This window comes from Herpailurus yagouaroundi, unplaced genomic scaffold (assembly GCF_014898765.1).
Source record: "Herpailurus yagouaroundi ecotype Mexico unplaced genomic scaffold, PumYag 181, whole genome shotgun sequence".
Taxonomy (NCBI): Eukaryota; Metazoa; Chordata; class Mammalia; order Carnivora; family Felidae; genus Herpailurus; species Herpailurus yagouaroundi.
The window spans coordinates 27,749,477-27,764,728 of record NW_024412412.1 but is presented as its reverse complement, the minus strand read 5'-3'; the positions used below and the strand labels follow the sequence as shown (position 1 = coordinate 27,764,728).

The 15,252-nt window shown below is 45.4% G+C and overlaps 1 long non-coding RNA gene across 1 annotated transcript; it reads left to right on the top strand.

Moving 5' to 3' along the window:
• Positions 1-8,349: 8,349 nt before the first annotated feature.
• Positions 8,350-11,364, top strand: LOC121039975 (uncharacterized). Its single transcript, XR_005795070.1, has 3 exons — positions 8,350-8,500; positions 9,896-9,953; positions 11,166-11,364. It is a non-coding gene; the product is annotated as an uncharacterized LOC121039975 (long non-coding RNA).
• Positions 11,365-15,252: the final 3,888 nt, after the last annotated feature.

The window sequence follows — 15,252 nt, the reverse complement described above, 5'->3', positions numbered from 1 at the left end:
CCGATGGTCGCCCAACTGACTGAGCCACCCAGGTGCCCCAAAATCATCTATTAATCTTACTGAGGATTCCTTGTATGTGATAAGCCAGTTCTCTGGTGCTACTTTCAAGATTCTTTCTTTGATTTTTAGCTTTCAATTTGATTTTAGCGTTCAATTATTATATGTCTAGGTGGTGATCTCTTTGTGTTTATACCACTTGGGGGTTGGTAAGGTTCTTGAATTTATAGATTAATGTTTTCCATCAAATTTGGCAAAATTTTTGGTCATTACTTTAAATATTCTTTATGCCTCTTTCTGTCTCACCTCGCAGCTTGGGATTTCCACTATGTGTATGTTGGTTAAAAAAATTTTTTTTAATGTTTATTTATTTTTGATAATTAGAGAGAGACAGAAAACAAGCAGAAGTTCAGAGAAAGAGGGAGACACAGACTTCGAAGCAGGTCCCAGGCTCTGAGCTGTCAGCACATAGCCCAATGTGGGGCTCAAACTCACAGACTGGGAGATCATGACCTGAGCCAAAGTCGGCCCCTTAACTGACTGAGCCAACCAGGTGCCCCTATGTTAGTTTACTTGGTGGTAGCCCACAGATTTGTGAGGCTCTGTCCATTTTTCTTTTCTTTTTTTTTTTTTTCTTTCTATTCCTCAGATTGGATGATCTCAATTCACCTACCCTCAAGGTTGCTAATTCTTCTACCTGCTCAAATCTACTGTTGTGCTTCCTGGTGGATTTTTTTATTTCAGTTGCTGTACTTTTAAACTTCAGAATTTCTATTTGGTTCTTTATAATTTCTATATCTTAAGTTGCTATTGCCCATTCGGTTGCAGGGAGTATGGCCGGAGTCGCAAAAGATGAGTCCGCAAACAAAATGCAGTTAAGTGAAGGTCCTCACACTCGAGTCGGAATGAGGCCCCGACTCCAGAATGCAGCTTCTTTTTATTAGGATAATTGCTAAAGACTACGTGCATAAAGTCAGCTAGGCAAGTGTGTTAATCAGTCTAATGGTTTAGCTTTTCAAGGTTGAATTTTGAGTTAATGGTTCCTATAACACCAGGAAGTGTTAGGTGCGAAGGAGGATCCAGCCCTGGACAAATGTTAATGGCTCTAGATGGTCGTTACAAGCCTCAGCCTCGTTCAGCTGTGTAAACATGTCCTAAGGCCTTGCACCTTCTCCAACCCTTCCCTTTTGAGGTCTTTTCCTTTGACGCTTCTCTCCTGCACCTCCCACACATACGGTGAGACATTGTTTTCACAGTTTTCATTAGTTGGTTAGACATAGTTTCCTTTTTTTTTTTGAACATATTTATAATAGCTGATTTAAAATCTTTGTCTAGTAAGTCCAGTGTCTACACTTCCTCAGGGACAGTTTTTATGAACTGCTTTTCTTTCTGTGTATGAGCCATATTTTTGTTTCTTTCATACGTCCTAATTTTTTGTTGAAAACTAGACATTTTAAAGAATACAATCAGCAACTCTAGCTATCATGCTCCCCCTCCCTAACATTTAGTTCTGTTGCAGTTTCTGTGTTGCTATTTGTTTTAGTGATTTTCTGAAATTAATTTTGCAAAGTCTCTATTTTTTGTCATGTGTGGCCCCTGACTTCTTTGCTCACTTAGCTTAGTGGTCAGGGGCGATTGGGTAGATATTAAATTCTCTAAACCAATATATCTACCAGCCTGTGCTGAGGGATTCTGTGTGCATGTTTGGGCTCACCATCAATGCTTCAGGAGTTTACAACTCTGCTTTAGCCTTCATTACCTGCTTGCAAAGAGCCTCAAGTTCAAAGTGAGAGATTAGAGCCTTCTTGGACATCTTGAAGATATGCACACAGCCCTGCATGTGCTTTTGGCCTTCTAGATTCCTGTGAATATGTCAGAGCTTTTTTAATCTCCCTGTGGACATCTCATTCCACAGCTTTGCCTTTTAAGTTTTTGGTCAGCCTCTTGTGTGCCTCAACGGTTATCACCACTTCAGGCAGCTGTGATATTAAACAACCACTGCTAATTATTTTTGACAAATGCTCTGAATGGGAGAGCTCTGACTTCCAGGGAGCTGCCAGACAAGTCAAAGACAATTCTCTGGGAATGTGGCTTTTAGGAGGTCTCCAAACCCATTCTGCCCCATCCTCTTGTTATCAGGCTGCTGGTTTCCACAATTAAAAGTTACCAAAAAAAAAAACACAAAAAAACAAAAAAACAAAAAAACCCACACACAACAAAATAAAACAAAACACAACCAGTTACAAAGCTCTTTTTCAAGACTACTGCAGGGCTGTAAAGAAGGGATGGGCCTAGAGTGAGTTAAAATGCCATAAAGTTCACTGTTATTACCAAGATTCAAATGTTTTTCTTGAATAAATGCTCTTAGGATTGTTGCAAGGTTTTGTTTCATTTCCAAACTGCGACGAAGTTTATTTTGACAATCCCCCCCCCGCCCCCCAGTGTTCTTGTTGCTTTTATGGAAAAGTAGATTTTCAGAGGTCCTTATTGCACCATTCCAAAAGCTGACTGCCATCATACCACTTTTTATGACCATTGTCATAAATCAAGTAACATCACTTTGTTGAGACAGTCACAGAGGCTTGCCCAGTTTTAAGTGAAATGTAATAAATTCTGTCACTTGATAGGGTAATGTCAAGGCTCTGGAAGAGCATGTGGGACTAGAAATGAGCCTTTTTTGGAAAATTTAATCTCCTATCCTTACTATTTTGGGAAATCAAGTCACCAATGGCAGTTCTGCACGTATTCAGGTCACCAGTTCAACACACTTGAGTCAGTCTATACTTGTACTGTCACACTTATGGAGAGGATTTTTTCTTTGTTTAGCCACCCAGGCACCCCTGGGAGATGCTTTTTCTAAGTGTAAGCCTGCAATTACTCTTCTGGAATCGTAGTGGCCAATAATTTTTATGTCAAACTACTTTTCATAAATTATTTTCCTCTTATTTCCCTTTATATTGCAATAAGGGTATTACATTATTATTCTGCATTAAACTGATGGTTAAACTAAAAACTTTTCTTACATTTTTTTTAACGTTTATTTATTTTTGAGACAGAGAGAGACAGAGCATGAACAGGGGAGGGGCAGAGAGAGAAGGAGACACAGAACTGAAACAGGCTCCAGGCTCTGAGCGGTCAGCGTAGAGCCCGACACGGGGCTTGAACTCACGGACCGCGAGATCATGACCTGAGCCGAAGTCAGACGCTTAACCGACCAAGCCACCCAGGCGCCCCTAAACTAAAAACTTTTTAATTGAGGTATTCTTACGGTAAAGCATGCATATCTTCAGTGTTTAGCTCAGTGAATTTTTTTTTTAAGCAACAGTGCTCATTTAATATTTCTTGCAGTTTCTACCAGTCAAGAATTCATGAGCAGCTTGTTTGGTGTCTCTGTGCTCCTTATGAGGTTGTAGTCAGCAGTCACTTGGGACTTCAGTCATTTGCAAGATTCAGTGGGGGTAGGGGATTCACTTTTTTTTTTTTTTTAGCTTTATTGGGGTATAATTGGTTACAAAAAACTGGACATAATGCATACAGTTTGGTGATAGGATCACTTCTAACAGTCACTCCTAGCTGTGCTTTTGTTCATGTCTTCAACAGCACTAAGAACCCTGTTTACAATTAGCCAAGCAGTAGCCCCTACTTCTGAGCTAACTCCAAGCCTCATTTGCTTGCTTCTCTGGACATTTTTATTTATTTATTTAAAAAAAATTTTTTTGTAACATATATTATTTTTGAGACAGAGAGAGACAGAGCATGAACAGGGGAGGGGCAGAGAGAGAGGGAGACACAGAATCTGAAACAGGCTCCAGGCTTTGAGCTGTCAGCACAGAGCCCGACGTGGGGCTTGAACTCACGGACCGTAAGATCATGACCTGAGCCGAAGTCGGACGCTTAACCGACCAAGCCACCAAGGCGCCCCTCTCTGGACGTTTTTAAATAGACAGGGATGTATTAATGGCAGAGTACATTATCTGTCACTCTTGGGCGGGCAACATGGAAATGGGAATTTAAAAAAAAATTATATTTTTATTTTACTCTTAAACAACCAAATTACTCATCAATGGTATGAATGTACCTGTTGGGCACCGCACCGTTTCTCAAACCATAAACTCAAATCAAACATTTCCAACCACATTTCCTGTTCCACGTTGACTTTTGCACAGTACTTGCTTTTCTAAAATTTATGTATGTATTTATTTATTTAGAGGGAGAGAAAGAGAGAGACAGAGTGTGTGTGTGTGTGTGTGTGTGTGTGTGTGTGTGTGTGTGTATGTGTGTGTGTGTGTGTGTGTGAGCAGGGTTGATGAGTAGAGGAAGAGAGGGAGAGAATCTTAAGCATGCTCTCTGCTCAGCGTAGAGCTGATTCAGGGCTGGACTCAGGGCTTGACTTGGAGCTTGACTCAGGGCTTGATCTCACAACCCTGAGATCATGACTGGAGCCAAAATCAAGAGTCAGATGCTCAACCAACTGAGTGATCCATGCACCCCACTTGCTTTTTATTTATTTATTTTAAAAAAAATTTTTTTTTCAACGTTTTTATTTATTTTTGGGACAGAGAGAGACAGAGCATGAACGGGGGAGGGGCAGAGAGAGAGGGAGACACAGAATCGGAAACAGGCTCCAGGCTCTGAGCCATCAGCCCAGAGCCTGATGCGGGGCTCGAACTCACGGACCGCGAGATCGTGACCTGGCTGAAGTCGGACGCTTAACCGACTGCACCACCCAGGCGCCCCAGTTGCTTTTTATTTTTAAATAAAAGAAGACACTAATGAACACTTTGTTTTCAATTTTGTACCATTACTAACAACACCCCACGAATGCCTCCTACACATATCCTTGTTCCTGCGTGGCACTGTTTCTCAATAGTGTATTAGAACAGGAACTGCTGGCTCATAGGGCATTTACATTTCCAGTCTTACTAGGTGATACTGAATTGTTCTCCACAGTCATTGTACTAACTCAAGCTCCTACAAGTGTCTAAGAATTTCCCTTCTCTCCACATCTTTGCCTGATTTCATATTATTAAACTTCTCAATTTTTGCCAATCTGATGTGTATGAAACATACCTCATTTTTTAATATTTTATTTTATTTTAAATAAACATTTTTATTAAAAAATGTTTCTTTTTTATTTTTGAGAGAGAGAGAGAGAGAGCAGGGGAAGGGCAGAGAAAGAGGGAGACACAGGCTCTGAAGCAGGCTCTTGCTGTCAGTGCAGAGCCCAATATGGGGCTCGAACCCATGATCTGTGAGATAATAACCTGAGCTGAAATCAGAAGCCCAACCAACTGAGCCACTCAGGCACCCCACATTTAATTTTTTAAAAGGACTTCCCTTTTTTAAAACTTTTATTTATATATTTTGAGAGAGAGAGAGAACGAATGGGGGAGGGGCAGAGAGAGACAAAGAGACAGAGAGAGAGAGAGAGAGAGAGAGAGAGAGAATCCTAAGCAGGTCTCACACTGTCAGCACAGAGCCAGATGTGGAGCCCGAACCCATGAACCGTGAGATTATGACCTGAGCTGAAACCCAGAGTCAGACTCTTAACCGACGGAGCCACTCAGGTGCCCCTGATACCTCATTTTTTAAAATCATGGCAAATACATGTAAAATGAAATTTCCCTGAACGCCATTTTTAACTGAAAATTTTATGGAGATAATTATAGACTCACATAAAGTTGTAAAAAATAACAGAGAGATCCCTTGCTCGATGAATTTTTATGTATGAATATAGCCATGCTACCACCACCCATATTAATATACAGAACATTTTCAACACCCCAGAAGGTTCCCTTATAACCCCTCCCAGTCAATACCCCAGCAAAGGTAAGTTACATTGATTTAAAATTGTATTTCATGACAATAATAAATACAGAGTACTTATTATAAAAAAGGGGAGCTGGATCTGGTAAGGTTGAGAGCCACTGTGTCTATTGAGACCTCCTACAGCTGCTAGGTTAGAGGTATCAGAAGATGTTTTCCACCCCTTGCTTATTCCCACAGCTTGTCCCTGGCACTGCCTAGACAGGCGTCGCGTTCAAATGGAACAATTACATATTTTTTAATAATAACTGATGATGGTCTTAGAACTGTCCCCACCCAGCTGGTTCGTATACACATAGCCTGTTGTGTTTTTACTGGGAGAGGCACGAGAGAAGGAGCGTGGTGGCCAGACGATGCCATCTTGGAGCACCAAGCAGCAGGCAGACACCTCGCGATCGCAGCCAGAGTGATGAGCCCAGGGCCAGGCCATGTTCTTTTTATTACGCCTTATGGGGGTTGGTCACTCTTAGTTGCAGGGAAAAGAGGGAAACTAAGAGTTTCTGAATACATAAGGCACATATTATGCACGGGGAGCCCTACTGGCCACTTCGTGTAGATTTTCATATGTAGATTCTCACAACCACCCCAGAGGGTAGATGTTGCTGCTCCCTTTCTCTGGACGAGAAAGTGGAGCATTACTTCGAAATCACCCAGACACGGATGTGCATCCTAGCTCTGTTAGTCAACCAACCAGGCATGCAACCTCGGGCGGTCCCTCGTCCCTTCTATGAGAGACGGCCCTTTCACACCCAGAAATTGCTTCCCATCTCAAATCCAATAACCTACGTGAGGGGTTTTTACTCAGTGAAATAAACATACGTAATATTATCAATCACTCAAAAAGTCTCTGAAATACATCTTGCTGGAGGCCTAGCAAGGGAGTTTTGGCTTTTGGACTCAATAGGTGAGCAGAATCCTCGGCTCCAGAAACGAAAGGCTCCACAGATTGAGGCAGTGTGGGACCAAACTGAGCCCTGTCCTCTGTTTTGCCCTCCTCTTCACCAGCACAACCTGAACTACAAAGATAGACCTTCTCTGTTACACAGAACTGCCTACCTGGCAACCCTCCCTTGGTGGCCCATTGCAACTGGGGGGTGGGAAAGGCTGGGAGGAGGCTACTGCAAATCTGCTTATTAACATTCCAGGTTTAGCACAGCACAGCTGCACGGGCCTGGGTGCTCCCTGCCTGTGTGGGTTCACTTGTCCAGCTCTGCGTAGGTATCCCTGATGGGGAGAGGGTGTGGCCACAGTACATGTTCAAAGGCAAACCAGAGCGAACCGGTAAAATAAGCTTCTGGGCCTCCTTTCTTCTGTTAATGACTCTCCCTTCCTCCTCCTCTCTACCCACATTCTCTGGGTGTCCCTGGTGTCCTCAGGCCTCTTCTGAGAGAGAACACCTGAGTCAAAGGACAATGTCCAGGGGCGCCTGGGTGGCTCAATTGTTTAAATGTCCGACTCTTGATTCTGGCTCAGGTCATGATCTCGCGGTTTGTGAGATCAAGCCCTGTGTTGGGCTCAGTGCTGACAGTGCAGAGCCTGCTTGGGAGTCTCTTTCTCCCTCTCTCTCCATCCCTTCCCCTGCTTGTGCACATGCCCTCTCTCTCAAAATAAATAAACAAACACACACACACAAAGAATGTGTTCACCTTATTCCAGGGGTAAGTCTGGAATGAGTCTGGTAACTCATTCCCTCAGGTCCTGCTCAGCCCTCCACTGGTCTGTGTCACTCTTTCCTCTGCGCCCTCAGAGCCTTAATTACAGTGCTAACCTCACAGAGCATTCTTCGTCTCTCCCACGATTTGAAAAAACTAGCCCTTAACCAGGGCCTCAAACTTTTTCATATTGCCCCATTCAAATCACTGATAAAGTCACCCTCTCCAGGCACATTTAGCCTACCTGCTATGAGGCATGCCTGAGTTTCAGCTTATATGCTCCTCTCCTCACTGGCACCTTTATGCAGTGCACAACTTGTATAACTGTACAGAGAAGCCCCTGCCATCAGCTGCTGTTTTATTCGCCTCTGCGTTGCCCATTGCCTACCATTCTGCCTGATATTAATGAATGTTTGTTGATTGAATGCACACGTACACGCATAAAAGGATGGATGAATCACATCTTCTCTGTAACTCTAGTGACACACGGGCTAATAGGCAGCTGCCTATACCACCTAGATATAGCATAAGCCAAGACCACTGCGATCGCGCACACACACACACACAAGGATATGGGGTATCATTAAGGAAAGATTTGCGTTATTTATAGGTAAACCCACATTTTATGCAAAGGGGCTTAGAATCTACTAACCATTCCAGTTACAACCAGACATCAGCAATAGGCTAAGCCCTTTGAAGGAGACTAATGAGTGTAAGATATGCCCCTGCCTTCACTGGTGGTTAATGTAGCTGAGGAAGAAAAGAACCACACAGGAAATGGAGCTGTCAATAGAGGACATTAATCAACGAATCGCACAAACTAATGGAAGATGGCACCTGTGACAGCCGGAACTTGCAGGACGGTTACATACGTGAGTAATTACGGGCACAGACCCAGCCAGAGTTTAGGGCAGGCTTTCCTGAGGAAGTAACATGTGAACACCCTCAAGGGTTCACCAGGTGAAACTGGCAGGGAAAGGGGTGTGACTCATGCCAATGTTCTCTCCTGGAGGGCATCATGGCAGGTATGGATTAATAAGAAGGGCTGGGGTGTCTGGGAGGAGTGTGGCATGTGAGGAGGCTGGAGAAGGAGGAGGCAGACCATGAAGATCCCTGTGGGCATTTAGGGAGGTGGCTGCTCTCTGTCCTAAGAGCGACAGGAAGCTAATGGAGAGTTGGAAGCAGGAGGGTGCCAAGCTCAGATTTGTGTTTTGAAACTCTCACTTTTGCTGTGTGTGCTGTTAAGAGTAAGGCAACAGGCACAAATGGAATCGTTTATGCTAAGCCAGTTAGGACTGAACCCCCGTTTCAGCTGTCCCGGGAATCACCTGGTCAGCATAGTTAGGTAATGTGCCTGATAGGCCCCTGCCATCGCCTAAAGGAAAGGAACTTCACAGACACCAACCAGCTCTTTCCTTCCTGCTCCCTTCTGCCCACAAAAGACTTTGACTTTGCTCACTTTCTCTCTGCTGGTTGGAGGCTGCTCAATTAGAATCGATTTTTGCTCAAATAAACGCTTAAAAAGTTTTAATATGCCTCAGTTTATCTTTTAACAGTTCTGGAGGCAGGAGGAGACCCCAAAAGCCCCCCAGAAGCAAAGAGCAACCAGATGTAGGTACCTGCTCAGCCCCTGGAGCTCTGTGCTGTGTCGCTGCCTCTGGAGGTGGCCGGGAAGTCCCTCGGCGTCCTGGCCCTGCAGGTCTGGCGTCGTGAGCTTTCAGACTTCATTTGAGCAGTTCTCTCTCCAGACTGGGTCCAGAAACGCACCAGAAGCAAACCGGGTCACACTTAGAAACCGGGCTGGGTCTGGGAACGGACTGGGTCTGACCTGGAAACTGGACTGGATCCAAATTAGAAACCGGCCTGGGTCTGGGATCAGGCTGGATTGGACCTAGAAGCCAGAATGGGTTTGGGGTCAGACTGGGTCCAACTTAAACACAGTTTTCTTTTAAGGCTGAACAAGGAGGCAAACCTTACGAAGGATAATCGGGAACTAGTGGCCACTCTGGAGAACTTTCAACCTAAATGAGCTTATTCACTTACGAGGTGGCCTAGAGAAAAAGGGGTCTCAGCCAAGCACTCACCATAACAGGAAGAGGGGAAATTATTTTTCCTCCTCTACACTTTCTGGCGATCAGGATGAGACCCGCAGGGGCCCCACACTCACTGCAGAGCCTGCAGACGGGATCCTGGAAAAACCCGCAGAGCCTGCAGAGGGTGAGAAGTCTTTCCGGAAGTCAGCTCTCCCAGATCTCTAGCTGCAGTGCCTGCTTGACACGGGAAGGTAAATTTTCACAGGATCCTTCCCTTTCCAAATTCAGATTGGCGGGCAAAAAACATCTATAAGGATTCAGTCTTTGAATTGTGACACGTGAATTTGCTTTGGGGCACCTACTGATGGTTGATCTTTTTCTTTTCAGGGACAGCTATTGCCTTCTTGTCGGTCTCCTTTTGTGTCCTGAGAACTTGGCTTGGCAGGTGAGGAGGCCCGAAGATAGGGCAGACAGAAATGTGGGTTGTAGTCCATGTGAAGCTGGGTGCTATCAACAGTTGGCAGCTCTCAGGGCGATTGCGTGCTTATCTTTGGGGGTGGCTTATCTTCTGCTTATCTTCTGCTTATCTTTGGGGGTGGCTCTGGATCCTGGGAGTGTAGTATCTTTGGTACTCTTTTTGGGTGCCCCACAGCATCTGCTCTGCAGGGAAAAATCCAAGTTCCTTAGTTTTTAGTGTAAGGCTCAGCATCATCTGATTCGACTCCATTTCTCCAATTGCTCCCCTGCCTTTCTTCCCCCATATTATACACACCTGCTCTCCATAATGAGTGTGTGAATATACCTGACCTCGCCATGGCTACAGGCCTCTACACATGCTGTTCACATTCTGGAATGTTCTTCCTGTTTTCCCACCTGACCAGCTTCTACTCATGCCTCAAGAGGCCACCTGAAACATCACATTCTCATGCGAAAAATAAACTTGAAAGTCGACTAAGTTTCATATCGCTGGAATTGTATCAACTAGACTGCCATTGTGATGATACTTGTCATCTCTGATGGGCAGTAAAATATGTCCCAGAATACAAACTGACACAGTAAACTGCTACAGGACATTCTCTTCCCCACAAGTTTCTGTGAACTGGCATCTCTCTACCCTGACAGTGCAATTACAATTGAAAGCGATGTGGGGCGCCTGGGTGGCTTGGTCGATTAAGCGTCCGACTTCGGCTCAGGTCATGATCTCACGGTCTGTGAGTTCGAGCCCCGCGTCGGGCTCTGTGCTGACAGCTCAGAGCCTGGAGCCTGTTTCAGATCCTGTGTCTCCCTCTCTCTTTGCCCCTCCCCTGTTCATGCTCTGTCTCTCTCTGTCTCAAAAATAAATAAACGTTAAAAAAAAAAATTGAAAGCGATGCTGTAAGATACAAAACTATTTCATGGATCAATTAAAAATAAAGTTAGGCTGTGAGGGAAAAAAAAAGAGATGCTTTTTAGCCAGATTGTTAGTTGCAACTTATTATTACCTGGCCACAGTGCCGCCTAGCTAAGGACTACATTTCCCAGCCGTCCTTGCAGCTAAATGCAACCACATGACTAGGCCCACGCTCTAGAATGTAAACAAAAGGGTAGGTGCACCGTCTGTGTTTCTTGCTTGAAAGGAAATTGCTCGCTCTCCCCTTTTTCTCTTCCTCTTTCCCAGGCTGAAGCGTGGATGTGGTTGTGACCCAGCTTTGACCATGCAACCAAGGACAACATCCTATGGATGATGATGTAACAAGTTGGGAAGAAGCTAGGTCTCCAGCTACCCTGATAGAACTGAGCGGCCCCTGCAGTCTGGACTACTCACCTCTGACAATGGTCTCTTGTGTGAAAAATAAAGTGAATCTTCTTTAAGCTGCTGTGTGCGCCTGTGTAGATGTCTCTTTGCTTTAGCGTAGCAGCTTAGCCTGTTCCTAGGCGGACTAGGCAACGGGCTTCTCCAGAGCAGAGAGGAAAGCTCATCTTTTCATCTCCACACCCAGCATTGCACTTTATTAAAAAAATATTCAGGATACCTCCCTGATTAAGTGGGTGCTTGAGTTAGTAAGAACTAAGGCCATAAAAAGTGAGTTGGATCAAATCGGAAGGGCCAGGGATGTCCTAGCTAGGAGCTGGGATTTTACACCTGCCGCGTTTTTGTTCTGTGGAAAGTTGGAAGGCAGGGAAAAAGAACTTTGCATATCCAGGCTTCTCTGATTGTTGTTAGCTGGCTGCACCTGCTGGCAAATTGCAACACTGTTGCTGAACTTGGCCTGTAGCTCCTCAGACAAGTGAAAAGAAGGAGGAAGCAGCAGTTAAATACTGCAAGTTACAAACGGGAGATGCTCACCACATGGGATAAATGACAACAGTTTGGAATTCCTCTGGGCCCAGCACAGGGATGGGTGCTATAGAGCGGATCCGGCAAACTTTAGACGTGGTTCCGGTGTGGGAGTTGTAGGTTTTGTGGTTTTTTTGCAGCCATGTTTCTGTCCTTTGATCTTGATAAACTGTAAAATGCCTCTCCCACCCTTTCCCTCTTCCTGTGATTCTTTCTTGTCCATTTGCACCACTTACAGTTTTCTCCTTTCTACCAAAGGAGTTAGTCACCATGGCAATGTTAAGTTATTGGAATCAACTTGTGACTTTGAGTTAAAAAAAAAAAAAGGCTGCGTTTGGCAGGGAGGGGCGGTAAACCACAACCATACAAACAAATCCAAACCAAACCAAATCCAAAACCCCAACCTATCATGAAAAATCAGCAGTCTTCCCAAATGAGATGGTGTAGCAGGACTCTGGCTGGGTCCACTGGGGAGATTTTTCTCAGTTCTCAAAAATTTTTCTGATGTTTATTTATTTTTGAGAGAGAATGCACACGTGAGTGGGGGAGGGGCAGAGAAGGGGGGGGACACAGAATTCGAAGCAGGCTGCAGGTTCTGAGCTGTCAGCACAGAGCCGGATGCAGGGCTCAAACCCATGAACGGTGAGATCATGACCTGAGCTGAAGTCGGATGCTTAACCAACAGAGCCACCCAGGCGCCCCCACCCCACCCCCCACCCCCCCGCCCAGTCCTCAGTTTTAAGAGAAGACATTCTATTCCTAAAACCCAGTCTGCTCACACCTAAGGGCCCTGTGTGTCCCCTGCAGGGATTATTTGCCCTTTAGCTTGGGCTTCCAGGAGACAGAAAATTCTGGTCCCCTTCTTGTGTCTGTATAGGACTGTGCTTTTCTCTGTGCCTATACTATACCTGAGCTATTAATCTTTCTTTATGCTTTTGTAAGCAACCTCCAGTCTCTAATACAGCTTATGACTAAACATTAGAATGAATGACCCAGGGAAAAACCATAGAAGGGGGTGCTCCAAATGAGTGCTGGCCCTTAGTGAAGGGTCTGTACACAGGGTCTGTCACCCTTTCCTTAGATCTCTTGCCTGGGTCTGGAAATGACAAAAGGACTATTTTTTGAGTTGGCTGTCGAAGTATCTGGTGACCTCTCCTGGTAGCTAGCCACACCCCCACCCTACAGGGCACCAGCACCCCTACTGCAGACGTCACACCAGCAGGAAGCCCGACTGTGTGAATGTCTAAAATAAAGGCACCCGGCACCCTGGAATCCACTGCATGGCTTGTGCAGAACTTGTTTGGGGGTGGGGGGACGTCTGCAGTGAATTAAGTTATGATTAGCAGGCGGATGCAGCAGGAAGGGGCCAGAGTTTTCTGCCAAAATGTTGATGTGTTGGGGCGCCTGGGTGGCTCAGTCGCTTAAGCGTCCGACTTCGGCTCAGGTCACGATCTCATGGTCCGTGAGTTCGAGCCCCGCGTGGGGCTCTGTGCTGACAGCGCAGAGCCTGGAGCCTGCTTCGGATTCTGTGTCTCCCTCTCTCTCTCTGCTCCTCCCCCGTTTATGCTCTGTCTCTCTCTCTGTCTCAAAAATAAATAAACATTAAAAACAAAACAAAATGTTGACATGTGTTCTGATCGCCTCACACCTCTGTGCACTGAAAGGTAATTTTCTGATTCCCTGCTTCCAACCGCTAGACAGGGAAGCAGACGGAGCTGCTGTCACTTGTTCGTGAGGCCAGGCTTTCCGAAGTGGGCTTAAGGCTAGAATGGAGTCTCCCAAGGAAACATCCGGCTCCTTTTGCAGACTCCCGGGCTGTTCCTCGGCGGGCAGGGCTCACAGACTCATGCTGCTCTAGCATGAGCATCGGCCGGGCCTCCAGTGTGCCGCTGGCTCTGTGAATTCCACTCGTGGCCTTGTCCCTCACCTGCCTCTCAGCTGCAGCCAGAGGCCCAGCACTGCATGCTGGCAACGCCCTGATGCAGGGGACTGCAGCAGAACCCTACCTAAATATTTAGAACTGACCAATCATGAGAATGATCAATTACTGCCTGAGGCAAGGTGTGTTATCTCTGCCCTGAGGCCAAGTGAGCAGTGAGGTTGGGAGGGACAGCTGGGGCTCTGGGGTTGAGTACGAGCCCCCATTAGTTTGCCAAGGGCGCAGAGCAATGCTGCCAAGCTGGGGGGCTGTGGCTGTGCCTGGATGGGGCTCGGTAGCTCCTGCCTCACCCTGATGGAGACTCAGAGGGTTGGGCTGGTGGTGGGGAGAATCAGACCCAAGTGTGAGGCTGCTGGTGTAGTGTATGCGCATGTACGTGTGCGTGTTAGAAAGATGTGTTTACTCCTAGCCCCGGGAAACTTTCCTGTGCCTTGTTGTTGGGGGAGGGGACTGAGAGGAGGGAAGTTTATTTAAGCAGTGAGACTCAAACACCAAAAAATGAGGAGGGAGGATTATTTCCCAGCATCTATGTTACCTCGAGGAATGTCCATCACAGAAGTTGATCCCTGGGGAGGGGTGCATGTGAGCATGTGGGGTGCACTGAGGAGGGCTTGATCACCCAACGGAGGGAAAGAGAGTTCCTATAAATAGGGCTGAAGTAAACTGCCCAGGAAAGCTGAGTACTACCCAAGACAGGGCTTAGGACACACTGGATGGCCATGGAGAAGTGAGGGGGAAAGAAAGAAGATGAAGTGTCAAGGTCAAGACAGCTGACCCTCTATTCCCAGATCTCACCACATGTCCTAAGACTTGGGCCTACTCTCCTCTAAGCAGAATGAAAGAGATTGAATATGGACTGTATGTTGGATAATATTATTGTATCAATGTCCAATGTCTTGGCCATGACAATGGTTTTGTGATAATGTAGAATGTCTTTGTTCTAAGGAGCACATGCTAAAGTATTTAGGGATGAAGTTTTCTGATACCTGCAATTTTCAAGGGGTTCAGTAAAAAAGAAAGGACAAGAAATAGAAAGTATTCAAGCAAATATGGCAAGACATTAACAATTGGTGGATCTAGGTCAAGGATATATAGGGGTTCATTGTATTAACTTTCAGTTCTTCTGTAGATTTGAAATTTTAAAAAATGATGCTAGGGGAAATGAATCACTGGTGCATGACAACATGAATGAATCAACATACTGATTAAAAACAAAACTAGACTCAAAAGAATACATACTATGTGATTCTATTTATTTGAAATTCTAGAACATGTAAAACTACAGTGGAAAGGTATCACAATAGTAGTTGCTTGAGTGTGTGTGTGTGTGTGTGTGTGTGTGTGTGTGGTGGGTGGGATGACTGGGAAGGATCATGAAGGAATTTTCTATATTTCTGTAGGGGTTTGGGTTATGCAGGAATGAGGCATTATACAAAACTGGGACATTGTACACCTAAGATTTGTGCATTTAACGATATATAAAATTCA